Genomic DNA, 24,233 nt, shown 5'->3' on the forward strand with positions numbered 1-24,233 from the left:
AACACTCCCTAACACTCCTTTGTGAGCATCCTTCATTCCAGAAAGAAGGTCATGGAATGATAACCTCGAGGACCACCAGAACCTGTTCTGTAAACACCTGACACCAGCCCTAATGATCTCAATGTCTCCAGGAGGAAAGAAAAATGCAAGACTACATCAGCCCCAATCCTTATCTACAGCCTCATTTTTCACCCTGAAACTATAAGACCCCTTCCTATTTCCCAGGAAGGGGGGCACAGTCTTGAGGGTGCTGGCCTTCTGTGGCCCCCTTTGCCTGGCAAAGTAATAAAGCTACTCTTGTCTACTCCTCCAACAGTGAAGGTGGGGCGAAGGTAGTCACTGAACATTTACTATGTGCCCAGCCCTTGTACACTGTGTATGTTTCCTACGGCTGCTGTAACGCATTACCACACACTTAGTGGCTTAAAACAACACACATTTAAAGCAGCACAGTGGTGCAGTGGAAGCATGCTGGGCCCATAACCCAGAGGTTGATGGATTGAAACCATCCTCTGCTATGAGGTTTTATGCTTGCTTCCTTTTCTCTAAACTTTTGTCCAACTAGGGTATGAGCACAAAAACCCAATCAATTTCTAGATCTTCCAATGCAGTATATATATACAAAGGAATATTACTCAGCCTTAAAAAAGAATGAAATAATGCCATTTGCAGCAACACGGATGGACCTAGACATTACCATACTAAGTGAAGTAAATCAGACAGAGAAAGACAAATATACAATACCACTTACATGTGGAACCTAAAAAAAATGATACAAATGAACTTATTTACAAAACAGAGACAGACGCACAGACATAGAAAACAAATTTATGGTTACCAAAGGGGAGGGGTGAGGAATAAATTAGGAGTTTGGGATTAACATATACACACTACTATGTATAAAATAGATAATCAACAAGGACCTACTGTATAGCACAGGGAACTCTACTCAATATTCTGTAATATCCTAAATGGGAAAAGAATCTGGAAAACAATAGGTGTATGTATATGTATAACTGAATCACTCTGCTATATACCTGAAACTAACACAACATTGTAAATCAACTATATCCAACATAAATTTAAAACGTTTCAAAAAGACAAATGCTCTATGATATAAGCAAGGTGGAGATCAATGTTTTAAAAAGACAAATGCTTTACAATACCAGCAAGGTGGAGATAAATAAACACAGGGATCTTCTGAGTAGAGAGTCAGAAAATAAGAAAAGGGATATCCAGGCTTCACTGCAGGAAAAAAGAGAAAATAGAACATTGGAACTTCCATCACAAAGATGTAACTTAATTATAATATTTACATTGTAATAAATAGTGTCCTAAAAAAGGAGAGAAAGCAAACTTTTCTATTCCAATCAAAGGTTAGGAAGGTCTTCCAAAGTCGGACGTTTTCATTGTTAAACAGAACGTAGTCTTCATTTAGTGTTTTCTCATTTCTAAAAAGGCTGTGCATTGTAATTTAAATCTTTCTATATCAAAACAATCTTTAAGTTCTAGAAAATGGCTTATTTATTTATATATTTACATATATTATATTTTATACATTTGATATTTCAAAGAGTTGGAACGGTTCCTCACAGTTGGTAGGAATGGGATTCATCCTGGGTTCTGAGTTTCTGTATTTAGATGGGGTTGCATTTACAAATCAACTATTAACACTTAATCTCTTATTAGCAGTCTCAGATTACTTTTATCTGGACCCAAATCCTAAAATCCACCCACCATCCTAATCACCCATCTTTATTTAGGTCCCACCATCCTGGAAGAGTCAGGTATAAAAGAGTGAACGGTAAATAGTAGATCCTCAGTGATGAAGCTCACTGGGGAAAAGCTGGTGTATGAGAGCAGGGGAAATGCAGTGAATAAAGCACTATAAAAAAGAATAAGGGTCATTTTGAACCTTTTGTATCAAAAGGAGTCAGGGCTGGGGTGGGTAGCAGACATTAACCAAAGGTATGAAAGCAATCTGTTAATTACTTGATATTTGCTTTGCCCCTAAAGTTGAACTCACCAGAGTTCCTAACACACTCATTGAGTGCCATTTTCCATTATACCTTCCTTTTATGCTGTTTGAATCTACAGGAAAAAAAATTTAACCCTATCTCAAGCTAATCACAAAAATAAGTTCTAGCTGAAATAAAGCTCTAAGCGTAAAAAAAGAAAAACCCACAAAATTATTGCCTTCCATTTTTAGCAATATGGCAGACTACAAACCCTAACAACACTTTGTGTGAAACACCTATGATTGTCTAACTGTTTTTAAAAAGCAAGTATTTTAAAATATTTTTTTAAAAACCGGACATATTATTAAATGTATAGCTGGCCTAGCAAAAAAGTAAAAGAAAATTCTCAAAGGCCAAAAATAATGGAAATCATGAATTCAGCGATGTGAGAGCAAGGATCAGAAGCAGTTACTGTTCAAGGAACATCTGGGGGCCTGGAGTTTCCATTTAATAATTTGGTTGAGGGAAAAGGAGACAAAGTCTAGTGCCTACACAGGTGGTAAGTCTACCATCTGGAGACCTTCATTATTTGGGACCCTGAAAGCCACATTTCATTCAGTAATCCAGGAAAAAATCCTTCCTCTCTTAAGGAGATAGTAAGGAAACTTGTCTCTTTTTTTTTTTTTTTTTTAATTTATTTATTTTTGGCTTTGGTCTTTGTTGTTGCGCCCGGTCTTTCTCCAGTTGCGGCGAGCAGTGGCTACTCTTCGTTGCGGTGCGCGGGCTTCTCATTGTGGTGGCTTCTCTTGTTGCAGAGCACAGTCTCTAGGCGTGCGGGCTTCAGTAGTGTGGCTCACGGGCTTAGTTGCTCCGCGGCATGTGGGATCTTCCCAGACCACGGCTCGAATCCGCGTCCCCTGCATTGGCAGGCAGATTCTTAACCACTTCACCACCAGGGAAGCCCAGAAACTTGTCTCTCTTGACCTTACCTCTGAGTCATGGGGAGACAAATATATTTAAGAGTTTGCACTTCACCCTCACACAGGTTTAGGGCCAGAAGGTATACTGTCTGAGAATCCTGGGAACACCAAACTGATAATTTAGTTTTAAGACATCCTGGATTGCTCATATGTCAGGTGCCTGAAAAAGCAAATGTAAATATTTGCTCAAAGAATACACCTCCGACTCAAGTCAAAGAAATGTTACAGATGGTTTCCATGGGACACAATCTCACAATGACAATTTATAAGACACAAGAGGAAACAAGTCACAATAGCAGGAGTTAGGAGAAAGAGGAAACAGTAGAAACATTCACAAAAGACTGAAGATATTGGAAAAGAAAGTAAAGTAAATATTTTAATATGTTTATAGAAATAAAAGGAGGTATTAGAAGTATGACCTTAGAATATCAAATAAGAATGAATTTTGCAAGCTTTACAAGCAATAACTTAGATCTGTTGTAATCTGTACTTAACAATTAGTGCCCAGATAACTACAGAGTATCTACTCAATTGGCTACAAAGACATGCTAAGATCTGGCCACAAAGTCTTATTTAATGCTTAGACCAATATAACATTTTATATGCACTCACCTTAGCAAACAACCTCATGTAAACAACCGAATTCTGCATTAAAAATCCTTCCCCCAAGATCCTCATGGAATCTGTTATTTGACTGTCTGCTATACATACCATAAAATCTTGACAAGGCTCGATTCTGTTGCCCCTTTGTTTTAAACATTTTTGGAGGTCCAACAGAGATCACCCAGAGCTTGCCCCTCAATTCTGGACCAGTGGACATTTTGGCAGCATGAGAAAAGGTCTCTGTGCCTCTTAACCTTCTCACCTGAGAGACCATTACTAACTGGAGAGTCCAAGTTGTTGCAGTGATTGGGAACCACTCAGTTATATCACTTGTCAAAACTCTTACAGGTGGCCATGAGATTGTTGAAGCTGAATGGTGAGTAGATGACAGTTCATCAGATACTGTTTCTACTTTTGTATGCATTTGAAAACTTCCAGAAAGACTGAAAAAATAGATTCTGCTGCATCTATAGAACACTTCTCTCAACAACACCAAACTGTACATTCTTCATAAATGCACATGGAATATTCTCCAGGCTATACTGTATGTTATAACATAAAACAGGCCTTAATAAAGTTAAAATGATTAAAATAAACAAGTATGTTCTCTGACCATAATGGAATTAAATTAGAAATCAATAACATAAAGTAATTTGGGAAATTCACAAATATGTGAAAATTAAATAACATAATCCTAAATAACCAATAGATCAAAGTATAAATAAAAATGAAAATTTTAAAATATTTTGATACGAATGAAAATGGAGATACAGCTAAGGCAGTGTCTGTAGGAAAATATATAGCTATAAATGTCTATATGAAAAAAGAACAGATCTCAAATCAATAACCTAACCTTCCATCCTAAGACACTGGAGGAAGAAAGCAAACTAAAACTGAAGCAAGAAGGAGGAAGGAAATAATAAATATTACAGCAGAAATTAAAGAAATCAAGAAGACAGAAACAATAGAGAAAAATCAATAAAACCGAAAGTTGGTTATTTTAGAAGATCTACAAAATTAACAAAAATTGACAAAGAAAAACAGAGAGAATATTCAAATTGCTAAGATCAGAATGAAAGAGTGGATATTACTACCAACCTTACATAAATAAAAAGGATTATAAAGAAAAACTATGAACAATTGTATGCCGATATATTAGATAACTTATATGAAATGGGCAAGTTCTTAGAAAGACACAGAGTGCTGAAAATGACTCAAGAGAAAATTTAAAAATTTGAATAGACCCATATCAAATAAAGAGATTAAATTAGTAATCAAAAAACTACCCACAAAGAAAAGCTAAAGCCCAGATAGTTTCACTGGTCAATTCTACCAAACATTTAAGAAAGAATTAATACCACATCTTCACAAACTCTTCCAAAAAATACAATAGAATACTTTCCAACTCATTCTGTGAGGCCAGCATTACCCTGATACCAAAATCAAACAAAGACATCACAAGAAAAGAAAACTACAGACGAAATTCCTTTGTGAATATCAATGCAAAAATGCACCCTCAACAAAATGCTAGCAAACCAAATCTAGCAACATATAAAAAGAATTACACACCATGACCACGTAGGATTTATCTGAGGAATGCAAGGTTGGTTTAACACCTGGAAGTCAATTAATGTAATACACAATGTCAATAGAATAAAAAACAAAACCCAAATGATTATCTCAATAGATGCAGAAAAAGTTTTTGACAAGATCCAACACCCTTTCTTTTCTTTCTTATTTTTTAATAAATTTATTTATTTTATTTATTTTATTTTTGGCTGTGTTGGGTCTTTGTTGCCGCGCACAGGCTTTTCTCTGGTTGCAGCAAGCAGGGGCTACTCTTCGCTGCAGTGCACAGGCTTCTCATTGTGGTGGCTTCTCTTGTGGAGCACAGGCTGTATGCATGTGGGCTTCAGTAGTTGTGGCTCACGGGCTCTAGAGTGCAGGCTCAGTAGTTGTGGCGCACAGGCTTAGTTGCTCCGCGGCATGCGGGATCTTCCTGGACCAGGGCTCAAACCCATGTCCCTTGCATTGGCAGGTGGATTCTTAACCACTGTGCCACCAGGGAGGCCCCACCACCCTTTCTTGATGAAAAAAAAACCACGACAAAAAACAAACAAACAAAACCACTCAACAAACTACACAAAGAAACTTCCTCAACCTGATAAAGGGCATCTGTGGAAAACCCACAGCTAACATCATACTTAATGGCTCCAACAGATCAGGAATAATATAAAGTGCTCTTGCCACTTCTATTCAACATTGTTCAATGAAAGGTTCTAGTAAGGCAATTAGGTAATAAAACAAAATAAAATCATCCAGATTAGAAAGGAAGAAATAAAATTACATCTGTTTATACTTGACATAATCTCGTATAGAGAAAATCCTAGAGAATTCACACACACACACACACACAACCCCACAACTATTAGAACTAATAAACAAGTTCACCAGGATTGTAGGATATAAGATCAAACACACAAAAATCTTTTGTATTTCTATATGCTTGCCATGAACAATCTGAAAATAAAATAAACAATTCCATTTACAATAGCATCAAAAAATACTTAGGAATAAATTGAACAAAAGAAGTATAAAATTTGTATTCTGAAAGCTGTAAAACATTGCTGAAAGAAATTTTTAAAGATCTAAACAAATAGAAAGAATCTCATGTTCATGGATTGAGAGCTTTAATATTGTTAAAAAGGCAACATTCCCCAAAGTGATCAGGTTCAACGTAATCCCTATTGAAATCCCAGCTAGCTTCTTTGTAGAAATTGCCAATCTGGTTATAAAACTTATATGGAAATGCAAGGGACTCAGAATAATGAAGACAATCTTGGAAAAGAAGAACAAAGTTGGAGGGTTCACACTTCCTAAATTCAAATGTTACTGCAAAGCAACTGTTATCAAGACAGTGTGATATTGGCACAAGGATAGATATACAGATCAATGGAGTAGAACTGAGAGTCCAAAGCTAAACTCATGTGTCTATGGTGAATTGATTTTCAACAAGGGTGCCAAGACCATTCAGTGGGGAAAAATATACATTCATTTATTTATTTATTTATTTATGGCCACACACGGCATGTGGGATCTTAATTCCCTGACCAGGGATCGAACCTGCTCCCCCTGCATTGGAAGCATGGAGTTTTAACCACTGGACCACCAGGGAAGTGCCCAAGAATATTCTTTTAAACAAACAGTGCTAGAACAACTGGATAGACAAATGCAAAAGAATGAAGTTGGACACTTACCTCACACCATATACAAAAATTAACTCAAAATGAATCACAGACCTGAATGGAAAAAACTAAAATTATAAAACCCTTAGAAGAAAATATAGAAGCAGAACTTCATGATATTGGATCTGGAAATGGATTCTTAGATATGACATGAAGAACATGAGCAACAACAATGAAATATAGATAAATTATGAGGCAGGAGATAGATGGGCCCCAGGCCGAACAGCTGGAGTTTGTCCCCTGTGGACAGAAACTCCATAACAACAGGATAATTGAGAGAGGAGGCTGGGCCTTGCCCAGATAAAAGATAAGAGACCACATATTTCTCATTCTCAAAGTCAAGGAGACCTTTCTGTCTATAAAGGTCCTTGGAGGTCAAAAGGGGAGTGATGTCAAGCTACCCATAGGCCTCTTCGCTGGAATCCATCTTGGGTGAGAGATGCATGTGCACACATGGGAAGGTCCTGAAATATACCAAATACGGACTCAGAACCTGTCAAATCAAAATGATTGGCCAAAGGAAATCTGGAAGAAATGCCCATATAAGTGATTGAAACTACCACGAGGGCACAACTCTCTGAGTCCGCCCGTGTGTCTATCCACACATACTGTACTCTTTTTCCTCCTAATAAACACTTTACTTGTTTCACTATTTTCCATCTTTGTGGGAATTCTTTTCTGCAAAGCTGAAGGGCCAGGGCCTTGTCACTGGCCAGTGGTCTAGTGGCTAGGATTCAGTGCTTTCACTGCCGTGGCCCGACCTCTATCTCTGGCCGAGAACCAAAACCCTGCTTCAAGCCACTGCAGGCTGAGGCCACCTGAGATCAATTGGACCTCATCAGAATTAAATACTTTTGTGCTATAAGGGACACTATCAAGAAATTTAACAGACAAGCCACAGAATGGAAGAAAATATTAGCAAACCATGTATTTGATAAGGGATTATATGCAGAATATACTTTTTAAAAACCTTTTACCAATAAAGAATAAAAAGACAATCCAATTTAAAATGATCAAGGATCTGAAAAATATCACTTCTCCAAAGATACAGAAATGGCCAAGAAGCACATAAAAATATGCTTGAAATCAGATAAATGTAAATCAAAACCACAATGAGATAATACTTAAGATGGCTAGAGTCAAAAAGTCAGATAATAAGTGTGAGGATATAGAGAAATTAGAATCTTCATACGTTTCTGGTTGGAATGTAAAATGGTACAACCACTTTGGAAAACATCCTGGCAGTTTCCCAGAAAGCTAAACACAGAGTTACCATTTGACCCTACAATCCACTCCTACAGAAATGAAAACATATATCCACACAAAAACTTGTATAAGAGTGTTTATAGCAGCAATATTCATACTAGCCAAAAAGGTGGAAACCCAAATGTCCATCAGCTAATGAATGGATAAACAAAATGCGGTACATCCATATGTCGACTGAAAAAAAACTGCACAACCTAAAAGTTGAGAATTATGTTTTATTTGGCGGACTTTCTGAGGACTCAAGCCCGGGAGGCAGCCTCTCATATGGCTCTGAGGGACTGTTCCAAAGAGGTAAGGGCGGGGAGCCAGGACATATAGGGGGTTTTGCAACAAAAACCAGGTGGTCGGAACATCAAAAGATGACAGTTAATTAAAGAAAACCAGACATCCCAAGTTAATGAATTGTATGGGAAGATGCAAGAGTCTGGGCTCACTGAAACCATTCCTTTGATATGCACCTTGCACCTTAGCTATCTAGGGCAAGTCTCCTGTTCTTTCCTACCCTGAGTCCCCTCAGGGCTCACCGTAGCAGGCAGCTTTAGTGGCTGATGGCTTGATGGCTGCAGCATCTTTTGTTTTGCTGATACGACAGGCGCATTCTTAGTCCACACGTAGGGTAGGATAGGATATTGTTTAGCCATAAAGAGGAATGAAGTACTGATACACGCTACAACATGGATAAACCTTCAAAACACCATACTAAGTGAAAGTCACAAAAGACCACATATTATGTGATTCCATTTATAATTTGCAAGCAGCTTTTAGCAGGAAAAAGCTTTTGGCAGAAAAGAGGTCTCTGCAGGAGGCACCCCTTTGTCTTGTCACTAATCTTAAACCAGACACCCCCATGCCCTACTCATCTCTGGCCCTAGCACAGCTTTCAAATCTGTTGATTACGCAATACTTCGTCTAACTTGTTGGTTATCTCCGTAGATCAAAGAAGTAGAAATGAAGAATAAGTATGTAACAGATGACCAGATCTCTTCTCTAGCTTCCCATTCAGTAATCTCGCAGGGAAACTGTGTGAACAAGACAGCATCTAAAGAAATATCATGAGGAGTCGACAAGCCTGCACTGAAGCCTGCACACAGCGGGGTATGAAGAGGACTCTGACCCCCATCTCAATCATTAACTGATATTACTTCCCTATTTCCCTTTAAAAGCTTTCATGGCTGAGCAGAATCTTGAGAGGTGGTTTGGGGGGGATGTTGAGTCCACCATCTCCCCAGATTGCCAGCATTCTCATTAAAAGCACCTTTCTTTCTACCAACATCTGTGAGTATTGATTTTGTAAGCGGCAAGCAGCGGGACCCGATTCGGTAACAAAAAGTCCAGAATAGAGAAATCTATAGAGACAGGAAATAATTTTGGTGGTTGCTTAGAGCCAGGGGTATAGGAGGACTTGGAGGCGATCGCTAAAGGATGTGGAATTTCTTTTCTGAGGTGGTAAAAATGTTCTAAAATCGATCATGGTGATGGTAGCACAGCTCTGTGAATATACTAAAACCCAGCGAACCGTACAGTTTAAATGAGTGATTTGTGTGGCATGTGAATTATATCTCAACAAAACTGTTATGAGGAGAGGGAGAGAGAGAGAAAAGCTTCTGGTAAGGGCAGAGAAGCAAATTAATGTAGGGTTAATGCTTAATCTGCATTAAGCCATGTTTCAGAGAATATGGTCTAAACCTCCATGTCCAGTAGAAATTTCAGAGATGATGGAAATATTCTGTGCTCTCCACTAACCACATATGACTACTGAGCAACTGAAATGTGTCTAGAGAGACTAAGGAACCGAATTTTCAAATCTGTATATGTTGGCACGATGGGTTGTTCTCTTCTAAGGAAACAAATCTCTCACCAAAGAAACTCCTGATTTTTACATGATCATACATTATGCGAAAGATTCTTACAACTAATCAGAAAAATGCAACCAGTGTACCAGTTAGCCCATACAGAAGGCCATGGCCTTCATAGGGATAACTTCATAAGACCAAAGTAATTGAATTCCAAGAGGCATTTGAATTTAAAGGTGTGAAAATGCCCAAAGTCCAGAAGGTGCCTTAAGTCACATCAGGAACTACTGTTCCGCCTAGAGCTACTCCCGTCCCCCTTACCATGCCTCCTGCTATGGACTGAATGTGTCACCCAAATTCCCATGTTGTGTTCTAACGCCCAGTGTGATGGTATGAGAAGGTGGGCCTTTGGAAGGTGATTAGGTCCTGAGGGTGAAGCTTTCAAGAATGGGATTAGTGCTCTTATAAAAGAGACCCCAGAGAACACCCAAGTTTCTTCCACCACATGAGGTCACAGCAAAAAGGCACTGGCCATGAACCAGAAGGAGGGCCCTCACCTGACCAGGTTGCCACCCTGATCTTGGACTTCCAGCTTGCAGAAATATGTGCAGTAAGTGTCTGTTGTTTGTAAGCCACCCAGTCTGTGGTACCTTGTTATAGCAGCCCGAATGGACTAAGATACCACACAAAGGAAATGCCCCTCACCAACCTCTATAACTGTGACAGGAAATCAGGCTCTGATCCAACAACACCCTTTCTCAAAAATTGCTTACACAGATGGGTCTCTGCTGTCAACTAACACATACCCGTTGGAAGCCCACCTTTAGTGAAAGAACAAGTTGTAATCTATAAGCCTTGGTCATGAGCAGAGTTGGGAGCTATTTTTTAAATCTAATTAAGAGCCCTTAAATTAAAAAAAAAGTTTGTATTAAATTTATAAAACCTACAATACTAGTCAATCCATGCTGTACCAGATGTGTGAACAAATTCCAAATTACACCCCTACTACAGCTCCCAGAATTGTTCAGAAATGCACGTGGGAATCTCCTGGATAGCCTGTCTCCCCAGAGCATTAGCAAGTGCAGCGGGAAAGTCTTTCAAATTCAATACAGCTCCTATTTTGGTGGTTTCTGGGAGTTACAAAGAACATAAATAAACAAGATAAAGACTCGCAAAGACTCCCCAAAGAGCAAAAACGTTGAAGAAATTATGTCAAAACACCTAACGCTTTAAACATGCTGGCCCTTTAAGAAAGGCTCTTCAGCCATGAAAAATAAAATGTCCAATTTCCGGGAGAGAGTCAAGCTGCAAATTATGTACTGTAACCACCTATATGTGTATTTCAAACAGTTTAAAGAAATCGGTCTTCTAGAAACTGAAGCATCCAATAGTTTCCTTTTTGGAAAGGGAAATCTCCAATAAGAAGACTTAAAAAGTTAACACAGTTATTAAAAGATGGATCAAAAGGTATATTTTTTCAAAGCAATGTGAATATACTTAACATCTATAGCTGTACACTTAAAAATCGCTAACATGGTTTTTAAAAAGGTATATATTACCCTAACTAGTAAAAATTTTTAAAAATTTAAAAATAATGTCTAAATAAGTCATTAATAAAAGTGTAAAAAATATTCCTGTCGGCTTCCCTGGTGGCGCAGTGGTTGAGAGTCCGCCTGTCGATGAAGGGAATACGGGTTCGTGCCCCGGTCCGGAAGAGGCCACAGCAGTGAGAGGCCCGCGTACCGTGGGAAAAAAAAAAAAAAAATTCCTGTTTTCTAATACTAAACCATTTCTCTCTAAAAAGTGTTTGGATCAGAAAAGGAAAAATGCCAGATTAGTTTAATAACATAGCAGTTCCTGTTGATAAATTACAAGGAATAAATAAATGCAAATTAGCATTTGGTCAACAACTACTCATCAGATAATGATTCCACAAACTCCTTTCTGTGTTCACATTTTAAGTGAAATAAGAGTTTTAACATTACTTAGTAAAAATAAGTACAAGAAAATGATATAAAAATCTACATTTCAAGTTCACTTAGTACTCCTAATCAATTATGAATTTTCATTTTAAAAAGTTATACACCTGGATTTCCCTGGTGGCGCGGTGGTTGAGAGTCCGCCTGCAGATGCAGGGGATACGGGTTCGTGCCCCGGTCTGGGAAGATCCCACATGCCGCGGAGCGGCTGGGCCCGTGAGCCATGGACGCTAAGCCTGCGCATCCGGAGCCTGTGCTCCGCAACGGGAGAGGCCACAGCAGTGAGAGGCCCGCGTACCGCAAAAAGAAAAAAAGTTATACATCTTCTCTCTGATTTTATCACAGTGTGCAATTTAATTTAAAGATAACAGTCTATGCAAGACTTTGAAATTATTATCCTACCACAAGCTTAACTAAATAGAATATCCTAAATTCCTTACAGTTATCAGGTTATCATTTCTTACATGAAATATTTAAGACTGTAAATATAAGCATGAGTATTTAATGACAGTTACAACAACTAATGGCTTCATGTAAAACCCTGCAAATTATGTGAACCTATGGAATCACTCCATTTCTGTCTGCCTGGATAAGTTTTCAAGTGTTGTATTTCTCTGACAAATTTTTAATAATAACAGTGATTATATTTTTTAAATGTCAACTAAAATACATTTCCTAAGATCCCTAATTGACCTGAGACCTTTAAGTGCCAACTGAGGAAATTGGGGAGTAATCGCTGCGTATCTGGAAATTTTCCAAAGAAAGAATTTTAAATTTATAAGTAAAGAGAAAGTAAAGTACATGCTCATGTGGTTTTGGCTTATGTATTCTTGTCATATAAACACATATATCTTTGTGACACTCATGAAGATAGTAAAAATCGATTATAAACATTGCCTAATAATATGCTAGGTAAGATGGATTATGTGGATAAAATTAGAGTTTCAAAGGGTTAAATAATGTTGGCCTTTAAACATTGTTTGGGTACAAGGCCATTAGGAGCAAGGCATGGAGAAACCCTGGGGAGTAAGATGTGATGGCCCCTCAGAGCCTGCAGGGAGGGGTCCCTGCCGCTGCAGTGGCAGTGGCGCAGCACCTGTACTGGTCTAGCCCTGGGGCCTCTCAGGGGAGCGTGGCGTCCACCCGGAGCACGGTACCCACTTCGTCACAATGAATGAGTTAGCGGCACGCGGCTGATCCAGCCGAGGACTGCGCGCTCCCAGCCGCGCGCTGGCTCCTGTGCCCCGCGGTGACACGTGATGCACTGTGCGCTATGCCTACCGCATACCCTGGGGTGTGCTCGGGCTTCTTGAAAGGTCTGCTAAAGTTTGTACAGACTCGAATTCAGCTCTTGGATACTCCCCACTTTATGCAAATTCCTAATGGTGGTGGTAATATTACCTTCAGACGTCTATTAGGCTAGGGCTCCCCCTGGTGGTGCAGTGGTTAAGAATCTGCCTGACAACGCAGGGGACACAGGTCCGGGAAGATCCTACATGCCGCAGAGCAACTAAGGCTGCGAGCCACAACTACTGAGCGCACGTGCCAACTACTGAAGCCTGTGCGCCTAAAGCCTGTGCTCTGCAAAAAGAGGAGCCTGCACTCCGCAACAAAGAGTAGCCCCCGCTCGCCGCAACTAGAGAAAGCCCGCGCACAGCAACGAAGACCCAGTGCAGCAAAAAATAATAAATAAATAAAAATAAATAAATTTATTTTAAAAATAAAGTCCACAGTTTACATTAGAGGTCACTCTTTGTGTTGTACCGTCTATGGGTACAACACAACATATGACATATGTCCATCATTATTGTATAATACAGAATAGTTTCGTTGCCCTAAAAACTCCCTTCCTCTACTTTTTAGTTTAGTTTTAATTGCTCTTTCCAAGATTTAGCCCCAAATTGAGAACCTGTCGAGTTTTTTTGGAATTCCCGCCATCTTTGATTTTTCCCAAAATGGCCACTAGGTGGCGCCTAGACAATTAGTACACATATCCCTCTGGGCACATACACAGGCTGGAAAGGCGAGAATTAACACCTGGGTACAAACAAACTGGTGTGGAAATTGTACCAAATCTTCATTTATATACATAGTTGTCTCACCTGCAACCAGCATAACCCTAGAATATCTATAAAGGTGTGGCAAAGACATCAAACAGCACTGCTTAGGGCCATGTGAATCGGGTCCCCTGTACTTATGGAATATGTCCTTCCAAGAGGGTGTTATTTTCACTGGGTGAAGGCACTTCCTTGTCGCAGAGCACCCCTTTACCCTGTTTCAAAGACATTAGTACAGTATGTCGTTCATTCCAGCCTGGAGAATACCTTCAGTGCATCCCACAGACACGGCTCTCTTTATGGAACAAGTTCTTTTCAGCTGTCAGGCAAGCTACTGGGGCCACTGAACAATTTTACTATCCATATCTATATCCACATTTCCAAACTTGGAAACAGTGATCCGGATTGATAGAACTGTCAAAACCAAATTGGCTAATCTAGTTTGTGAAGCTGACATGTCTCGGGTCTTTCGTCTTTCATGATCAGGAGAATTCATTCCTCTGCACGAGAAAAATACTGAATCCTTATGAAATAGCTCCTGCACGGCCTCTGCATTTTAGGATTATATCCTCTTTAGAGGACTCCACTCGGGGTAACCATACATCCTTGTTTTCCCAGGACAGCCCCAGTTTATGCTTGTTGTCTGTAATGGTTAATTTTATATGTCAGCTTGACTGGGCCACAAGATGCCCAGATATTCAGTTAAACATTATTTTGGTGTGTTTATGACGGTGTTTCTGGATGAGATTAGCATTTGAGTCTATAGACTGAGTAAAGCAGACTGCCCTTTCTAAAGTGGGTGGATCTCATCCAATCAGTTGAAGGCCTCAACACAACAAAAAGGTGAATAAGGCACAGTTCTCCCCCACTCTCTCTCTCTATTTGTCTCTGTCTCTCTCTGACTGTTTTGGCTGGACATCGGTCTTCTTCTGCCTTCAGACTGGAACTTACACTGTCTGCTCTCCTGGTTCTCAGGCCTTTGGATTCGAACTGAAAGTACATTTCCACCAATCCTGGGTCCCCACAGCTTCATGACTGCAAGTTTGGGACTTCTCAACCTCCATAATAATATAAGCCAATTTACAGATAGATAGATATAGGTATATAATTCCTATTGATTTTTTTTTTCTGGAGAACCCTGTCTAATACATTGTCCCAGTGTAACTATTCATACCAACCCCTCATTTTACTCCCCACAGTGTCCCAGTTTTGATGATCCCTCTCAGCTGTTAGATTCTGACATTGTCCACTTCGGTAAAAGCTAGACTGAGCTGGTCAGTGCTCTCACCAGCAAGTTGCCACTATCTGGCCCCTTACCCCTCGCTGAGGGCCACGCCATGAACTACAAACTGGAGACAGGAGGTACCCCCAGCAAAAAGAACATTCAGATCCCAGTGAAGGACACGTTAAATCTACGCTCAGGTGCTGCAGTAACTGCACAGGGAGTAGACCTGTGAGTACCCACCAGAGAGCAAGTTAACTCTGTGTCCCAAAGGTAAGACTCTTGAATGGCACAACCTTCAGGTTATTTAAAACCAAACCTCTTCAAGGTGAATTCCGTCAGGGTGCAAGCGTAGGATCTACCAAGGTTGCTGGACCCAGATGGTCCAGAACAGAGCTGTTGTACGTTACAGACAACCTAACAGAGGCGACACAAACGATATTCTGTGTCTGGAGCTTTTCTGTTCTTAATATTCCATCTGCTGCTACTATCATGATATTCTCTCACTTATATCTAGTCTTAATTCTGCTCACATGTGTAATGCCTCAAATTGGAATGCCCACCCACAGATAAAAATTCATAAAAAGTGGGCATTAAATGCTAAATTCACACATGATGGTTGGACTCTATTAAAGATAATGTCAAGGATTTTCATTGACTATTGCAGTGAAGACAATCGGATATATATTTTAAAAGGATGGCTCTTCAAATTTTCTAGACGACACTGTAAGGGTTCCTGTGTATGATAACTTTGTAGTTATCAAGCAGTTATATGTTACCCTTTACAACACTGGCCTTGACAATAAGACAACTAAGGATTACGGAGGTTAAGAATTTTGTCCATGTGCCGCAGCTAATAAAAGGCAGAACCAGGATTTCATTCAGTTCTGTCTGGCTCCCAAATCTACCAGCTATGGCTAAACATTCCAGATCCTTCTATTTTTTCTTATAGGATGTGAGTTTGGATGCCGTTGCCATCCTGGTCACATGCTCTGAATGTTCTTGAATAACCTCTGTCTGCTTAAATTGTCCGGCCCAGAACGGATGGCACTGCTCCATGGAATGTTCTGTGCAAAACACAGCAGCCTTCCATCACAGGCTGTTTCTGCAGGGTCCCATCCATCCCCTCACCAGCTTCCCGTTGACATACATCTTCCAAGTCTTTGCAGGTTATGATGCTGCTCTTAAGACATCTTCCCCACATCCTGTGCTCATTTGTGCCATTGACCTAAGTATATATAACCTTTCACACGTATCCCTGTTAAGCTTCAACTTTTTTTCTTTTTGGCTGCTCTGCATGGCATGCAGGATCTTAGTTCTCTGACCAGGGATTGAACTCGTGCCCCCTTCAGTGGAAGCTCAGAGTCTTAACCATTGGATCACCAGGGAAGTCCCAAGCTTCACCTTATTACTTGAGCCCAGCCTATCAACCTCGTGAGATCTTGTGGGATCCCGATTCCACCATCCAGTCACTCCCAGCTCTACCCCATCCACCAGTTTCACCAACATGTCTGTTGTGTGCTGTTCTTCCTTCACTAGTCCGTGTGACATACTGACTGATCATCAGCCGTGGGTCAGCACCATTCTAGGCAGTGGGAACACGGAAACAAGAAGGCAAACCCCTGGACTTGTGGAGTTCACGTTCTAGTGATGGAGACAAACAATAAAGAGATTGATGACTGGTAAGGAGAATGCCAGGTACTGAGGAAAGTTATAAAGAAAAATAAAGTATGATATGGGGTTTGTGGGATGTGCCATTGTAGATCTAGTGGCCAAAGGAAGTGATGTTTGTGCAGAGTCCTGAGTGAAATAAAGGGACGAGCAGTGCAGTCATCTGGGAGAAGAGCCTTCCATGCAGAGGGAACAAAGAGCGAGTGCAGAGGTCCTGAGACAGAATGCGCTGGGCCGGTGGGGCTGGAGTGTAGGGCCCTCTCAGCCGGGGGAAGGGATTTGGATTTTATTCTGAATGAGGTAGAAAACCATGGGGGGCTCAGAGAAGACATGCAACATGGTCTGATGGATGTTTCTTTTTTGTGAAATACACATAAAATGTAACCATCTTAAGTGTACAGTTCAGTATGCTCACACTGTTGTCTACCATCACACCATCCACCTCCAGAACTCTCTACTTCTTGAAAAATTGAAACTCTGTATCTATTAAACAAATCCCCAGTCTCCCCACCCCTCCAGCCACTGGTGACAACCATTCTACTTTCTGTCTTTATTAATTTAACTATACTATGTACCTCATAAAAGTGGAATCTACAGTATCTGTCCTTAAGTGATTGGCTTATGTCACTTAGCATAATGTCCTCAAGGTTCATCCATGTTGTAGCCTGTGTCAGAATTTCTTTTCTTTTTAAGGCTGAATAATATTCCATTGTCTAAGTAGACAACAGTTTGTTTATCCATTCATCCATCGATGGACACTTGGGTTGCTTCCACCTTTTGGCTATTGTGAATAATGTTGCTATAAACATGGATGTACAAATACGTCTTTGAATCCTGTATTCAATTCTTTTGGGTATATACCCAGAAATGGAATTGCTGGATCATATGGTAATCCCACGTTTAATTATTTGAAGAACTGCCATACAGTTTTCTACAAAGGCTGCACCATTTTACATTCCCACAAGCAGTGCACAAGTGTTCTCATTTCTCCATATCCTTGTGAACACTTATTTCCTGTTTTTTGTGTGTGTGTGTGGGGGAGATATCACCTCATACCCATTATCCACCCTAATAGGTATGAGGTGATATCTTATTGTGGTTTTGATTTGTATTTCCCTAATGATTAGTGATGTTGAGCATCTTTTCATGTACTTATTGATTGTTTGTATGTCTTCTTTGGAGAAATATCTATTCAAGTCCTTTGCTCAGTTTTTAATTGGATTATTTTGTTGTTGTTGTTGTTATTGAACTGTAGGAGTTCTTTATATATTATGGCTATTAACCTTTTTCTCAGATATATGATTTACAAATATTTTCTCCCATCCATGGGTTGTCCTTTCACTCTGTTGATTGTATATTTCAATGCACAGGTTTAGATTTTGATGTAACCCATTATCTATATTTTTTTCTTTTCTTGCCTTTGGTATGATATCCAAGAAATATCTGATTTCATGAAGTTTTCCCCCTGTTTTCCTCTAAGAGTTTTATAGTTTTAGTTCTTATGTTTAGGTATTTGATTCATTTTCAATTAATTTTTTATTTTTGATATGGTGTAAGGTAAGGGTACAACTTCATGATTTGCATGTCAATATCCAGTTTCCCAACATCATTTGTTGAAAAGATTGAGTGGTCTTGGCACTTTTGTCAAAAGGCATTTGACCATATATGCAATGGTTTATTTTGCCTCTCTATTTTACTCCACTGGTCTATATGTCTGTCTTTATACCAGTACCACACTGTTTTGATTACTGTGGCTTTGTAGTAAGTTTTGAAGTCAGGAAGTGTGAGTCCTCTAGCTTTGTTCTTCTTTTTTAAGATTCTTTTAGCTATCTAGAGTCCCTTGAGATTCCATATAAATTTTAGGAGAGATTTTTCTATTTCTTCAAAAAAACACTGTTGAGATTTTGGATAGGTATCTGTAGATCACACTGGGTCATATTTAAACACTACTAAACACAACCATACAAAATTTCCAGGATGCAGCAAAAGCAGTTCTAAGAGGGAAGTTCATAGTGGTACAGGCCTTCTTAAAAAAACAAGAAAACTTCCAAATAAACAACCTAATCTAACACCTAGAAGAATTAGAAAAAGAAGAACAAACAAAATCTAAAGTCAGCAGAAGGGAGGAAATCATAAAGATCAGACAGGAAATAAATTAGAGATTAAAAATAATAGAAAAAAAATCAATAAAACCAAGAGCTGTTTTTTTGAGAGGATAAACAATATTGACAAACCTCTAGTTAGGCTCACCAAGAAGAAAAGAGAGAAGACCGAAACAAAATAAGAAACGAAAGAGGAGAAATAACAATTGATACTGAGGAAATATAAAATTCTGAAAAGAAAATATTATAAAGTTATATGCCAACAAAAAGGACAACCTAGAAGAAATGGAAAAGTTTCTAGAAACATACAGCATACCAAAACTGAGTCAAGAAGAAAAAGACGATTTGAACAGACTAATCACTAGAAGTGAAACAGAATGTGTAATAAAAACAAACAAACAACTGCCTGCAAACTAAAGTCCAGGACTGAATGGCTTCACTGGGGAATTCTACCAAACATACAAAGAAGAAGTTATAGCAATCCTTATCAAATGCTTCCAAAAGATGGAAGAAGAAGGAACACTCCCCAAGTCATTCTATGAAGACACAATCACCCTCATACCAAAACCAGACAAAGATAGTAGCAAAAAAGAAAATTATAGGCCAATACCTTTGATGAATATAGATACAAAAATCCTTAACAAAATATCAGCAAACAGAATCTAACAACACATAAAAAGGATCATATACCATGATCAAGTTGGACTCATTCCAAGGTCACAAGGATGGTTCAACATTCACAAATCAATCAATGTGATACACCACATCAACAAAAGAAAAGACAGAAACCACATGATCATCTCAATAGAGGCAGAAAAAGCATTTGATAAAATTCAACATCCATTCATGATAAAAACCCTTATGAAAGTGGGTATACAGGGAACATATTTCAAAATAATAAAAGCTATTTATGACAAACCCATAGTCAATATAATGCGTGACAGTGAAAAGCTGAAAGTCTTCCTGCTAAAATCTGGAACAAGACAAGGATGCCCACTCTCACTATTTCTCTTCAACACAGTATTGGAATTCCTAGCCACAGCCATCAGACAAGAAAAAGAAATAAAATGTTTCAGAAGTGGAAGGAAAGAGGTAAAGTTGTCATTATATGCAGATGACATGATGCTCTATATAGTAAACCCTAAAAACTCCATGCAAAAACTATTAGAGCTGACAGATGAATTCAGCAAGGTAGCAGAATACAAGACTAGTATACAGAAATCAGTTGCATTTCTTTACACTAACAATGAAATATCAGAAAGAGAACGTAAAGAAACAATCCCTTTTAAAATCACATTTAAAAGAATACCTAGGAATAAAACTAACCAAGGAGGTGAAAGATTTATACACTCAGAAGTATAAAACATTAATAAAGGAAACTGAAGATGATTCAAGGTAATGGAAAGATATCCATGCTCTTAGATTGGAAGAATTAATGTAGTTTAAATGGCCATACTACCCAAAGTAATCTATAGATTTAATGTAATCCCTATAAAATTACCCATGACATTTTTCACAGAGCTAGAATAAATAATCCTAAAATTTATATGGAACCACAAAAGACACAGAATTACCAAAGCAATCCTGAGGAAAAAGAACAAAGCTGGAGGTATAACCCTTCCATTCTTCAGACAGTACTGCAAAGCCACAGTAATCAAAACAGTGTATTGGAACAAAAACAGACATATAGATGAATGGAACAGAATAGAGAGCCCAGAAAGAAACCCACACACCTACAGTCAGTTAATCTTTTTTTTTTTAACATCTTTATTGGAGTATAATTGCTTTACAATGGTGTGTTAGTTTCTCAGTCAGTTAATCTTTGACAAAGGAGGCAAGAATATACAATGGAGAAAAGACAGTCTTTTCAACAAGTGGTGTTGGGAAAGTTGGACAGCCGCATATAAATCAGTGAAGTTAGAACACTCCCTCACGCCATATACAAAAATAAACTCAAAATGGCTTAAAGACCTAAATATAAGACAGGACACTTTAAAACTCCTAGAAGAGAACACAGGCAAAACACTGTCTGACATAAATCATAACAATGTTTTCTTAGGTCAGTCTCCCAAGGCAATAGAAATAAAAACAAAAATAAACAAATGGGACCTAACCTAATTTATAAGCTTTTGCACAGCAAAGGAAACCATAAACAAAACAGAAAGACAACCTATGGACTGGGAGAAATTATTTGCAAATGATGTGACCAACAAGAGCTTAATTTCCAAAATATACAAACAGCTCATACAACTCAATAACAAACAACCCAATCAAAAAAATGGCAGAAGACCTAAACAGACATTTCTCCAAAGAAGACATACAGATGGCCAATAGCCACATGAAAAGATGCTCAACATCACTAATTATCAGAGAAATGCAAATCAAAACAACAATGAGGTATCACCCCACACCAGTCAGAAGAGCCCATGACCCCGGTTTCCTCATCTGTAAAGTGGAGCTGGTGGTAATAACAATACCTGCTTTATAAGATTTGGGGCAGGAGGAGAGGAAAGGAGGAGGAGTTAGTTAATGGGTACGGAGTTTCAGTTTTGCAAGATGACAAGAGTTAAAATGGCTCACTTGGCAAATTCTATGTTATGTGTATTTTACCACAATTGAAAATAATTTATAAAAACTAAAAAAAAAAAAAAAAAAAAAGGGGGAGGAGGAATAAAGAGCTCATTTCTACCTGGCACCCCTGCGCCCTTTGCCCTCTGCTGGGGCTCGTGTTCACATCAACCTGGTGAGGGTCAGCAACTCTGCTTGCCCTCTGGGCTTCAGTTTCCTCACCCATAAACTGAAATCACTGTGAGAATTAGAAATAAAGCAGAGACAACTGTTAGACCGTAGTCCCAGCCTTAATAAACGGTAATAGTCGTGACTAGCCTGGAATCTATCTGGGAACGGGGTTGACTCAGCCGCCAGTGACCCGCACCGCCGAACTGCAGGGGTGGTATCCAGACAGCCCCTCATTCGGGGGCGGGAACACGGCTTCCAGAGCAAACCAGAGGGGCAGAAACATTGTAGCAATGCCAACAAGAAGACAGAAACGTGGTCAGTTTCTCTCAACGGGTAAAACCTGACCAAGTTCCACGGAGCGCAGAGCATGAAATGATAACTTATTTTTGAAGCACGTGTGCAGATTTAACAAGACGCGTGTATCACTCGCGGTCGCGGCCAGAACACACTCACCGCCGGGCTTTCAACGGGTCTTCCCTCCGAGCCTGCCCCTCTAGCTCCAGGCCTAAGCTGCTCATTGTCAGTTGCTCTGAGATCCTCGCAAATACGGCCTCCTTAAAAGAAGGGAAGGCTCAGGAGGGGGATGGGCTTGACCTCGGACAGGATTAGGTAACTGGACCTTGGTCTCCTCTGGCCTGAGGGCGGGAGGGGGGCGGGAAGGAGCGCGCTGCCTTGGCTGGAGCTGCCCACCCTTCTCTCCTTCTCTGAGATTCTCCTCCCAGCCCAGCACTGCTCTCCCAGCTTCTCTAAAGCAGGATCCAGTTTCCTGATAGAAAAGCCTTCCTTCCTTTCTTGAATGGCTGTCAGCAGCTGGACACCTCCCATAAAGGGAGGTGGAAAGGAAATTCTTTGGGATTTAAGACCAAGGCGGACCTAGCATAATTAACACCTGGAGTGGATGGTTTTTAACACTTCCCCTTCCAAAATTACTTTTAGTAACAGTATAATAATATTCGGTAGCTATTCAAGTTTAGAACATATTTCACATATGAACAAAATTTGCACTTGCCAATGGAAAATATTAGATATCACAGTTCTCACTCTATTTTACTGTTTAAAAAAATTTTTATTGAGATATAATTGAATATAACATTGTATTAGCTTTAGGTGTACAACCTAACAATTGATATATGTGTATATTAAGAAATGGTCACCACAATAAGACTAGTTAACAACCATCACCACCCACAGTTACAATTCTTTTTTCTTGTGATGAGAACTTTTAAGATCCACTCTCTTAACATCTTTCAAATATACAAAACAGTATTGTTAACTATAGTCACCATGCTGTACCTTACATGCCCAGGACTTTTTTATGCTATAGCTGGAACTGTTTTTAATTTTAAACACAACCAAAACCTCCAAGTTTGTATCATGTAGAATGACAAAAGTGAAGTAACTCAAGGCCTGTTCCTTTGTCTTTGCAATCGCTGCGTTATCATGGTTCATTTTGAACCTGCTATTTAAACAGGTGTTGGAGACAGTTGCTGCTCAAGAATTAATCAAGAATTAAACCCCAAGCTCTCAATGTTTCTGCATCAAATGGAACTTACCCTGGAAGGAAAATGCATGAAGCTGAGTCCACGGAGCAGGAACTTCAGCACAACGGGGATTTCTCTGGATTAACTTCCAGATAGGATACAGTTATTAATGGATAAATAAGGAAATGTACCAAGTTGAAGCTTACACATGTATTAATAAAACACAAGCATACCTGCCGGAAGTTGTTTAGAACTTCAAACAATGAGAGATTTATTATTTATTTTGTGTGTGTGTGTGTGGAGTATTTTACCAGAATTGCTGGCACGTGGTGATCTAAAAATATGAAGTGACTTCTGGTCGGTATTATTGTGTGGAATTACAAACGATGTGTCCCTTACTGCCTGCACCAGGACAGGCGGCTTCCCCAGCTCTGCCCTTTGTTTGCAGCTGATTTAGAGAGGCAGCCTCAGTGCTGCAAGATTACACATCCGACTTCATTTAAACGAACAGTCTCGAAGTTGAGTGCTTTTACTTTAGGTATAGGACCTCTCAGCGGGGAAGGGGAAAACGAATGGAAAGTCGCTGAATCCCTTTTCTCAGATACCAGTGCTTAGGATTTTTAGAGCATGTTTTATAAACTGAGAATTTGGGAGCAACGCTGGACAACAGCTTTTTCAAGTTCCAGGACAGTGTTTGGCGCGCCCTCTGGTGGACAGTTTGAAAATAGAAAGCTCAGATACTATATAAATTAATGACAGCTTACGTTTACATTGTTTATTAAGTGCTCTGCTTCTGGCTAGGCCTTTTGCGGGCATTATCTCATCCTTACAAATGACTATAATTAGGCATCTGATTCCAATTTTACCAATTATAGAACTAAGAGAGGCCAAGTAAATTAACTACAGCTACCCAGCTAACAAGTGGCAAAGCTGGGATTGAATCCAGTTTTGTCTCATTCCAGAGCCTGAGCTGTTAACCGCCATGGACTGACTTGCTACCAGCTCCACATCTTAGAGCCTGGGCGCTTGAGGAGTGCCTACCCCAAACTGTGCTTCCAGAACTATAGCTACTTGCACAATTGTGGGAGTTTTTGATGTTCACTTAAAGGTTGTGATTTGCTCTCAGAAAATCACTGT

General features: G+C 39.4%; 1 non-coding gene across 1 annotated transcript; it reads left to right on the forward strand.

The window, feature by feature from the left end:
* The first annotated feature begins 446 nt into the window (after positions 1–446).
* Positions 447–518, forward strand: TRNAM-CAU. The gene has a single exon. It is a non-coding gene; the product is annotated as a tRNA-Met (tRNA).
* Positions 519–24,233: the final 23,715 nt, after the last annotated feature.

This window comes from Monodon monoceros, unplaced genomic scaffold (assembly GCF_005190385.1).
Source record: "Monodon monoceros isolate NGI ecotype Baffin Bay Population unplaced genomic scaffold, NGI_Narwhal_1 Super_Scaffold_5, whole genome shotgun sequence".
NCBI classification, from domain to species: Eukaryota; Metazoa; Chordata; class Mammalia; order Artiodactyla; family Monodontidae; genus Monodon; species Monodon monoceros.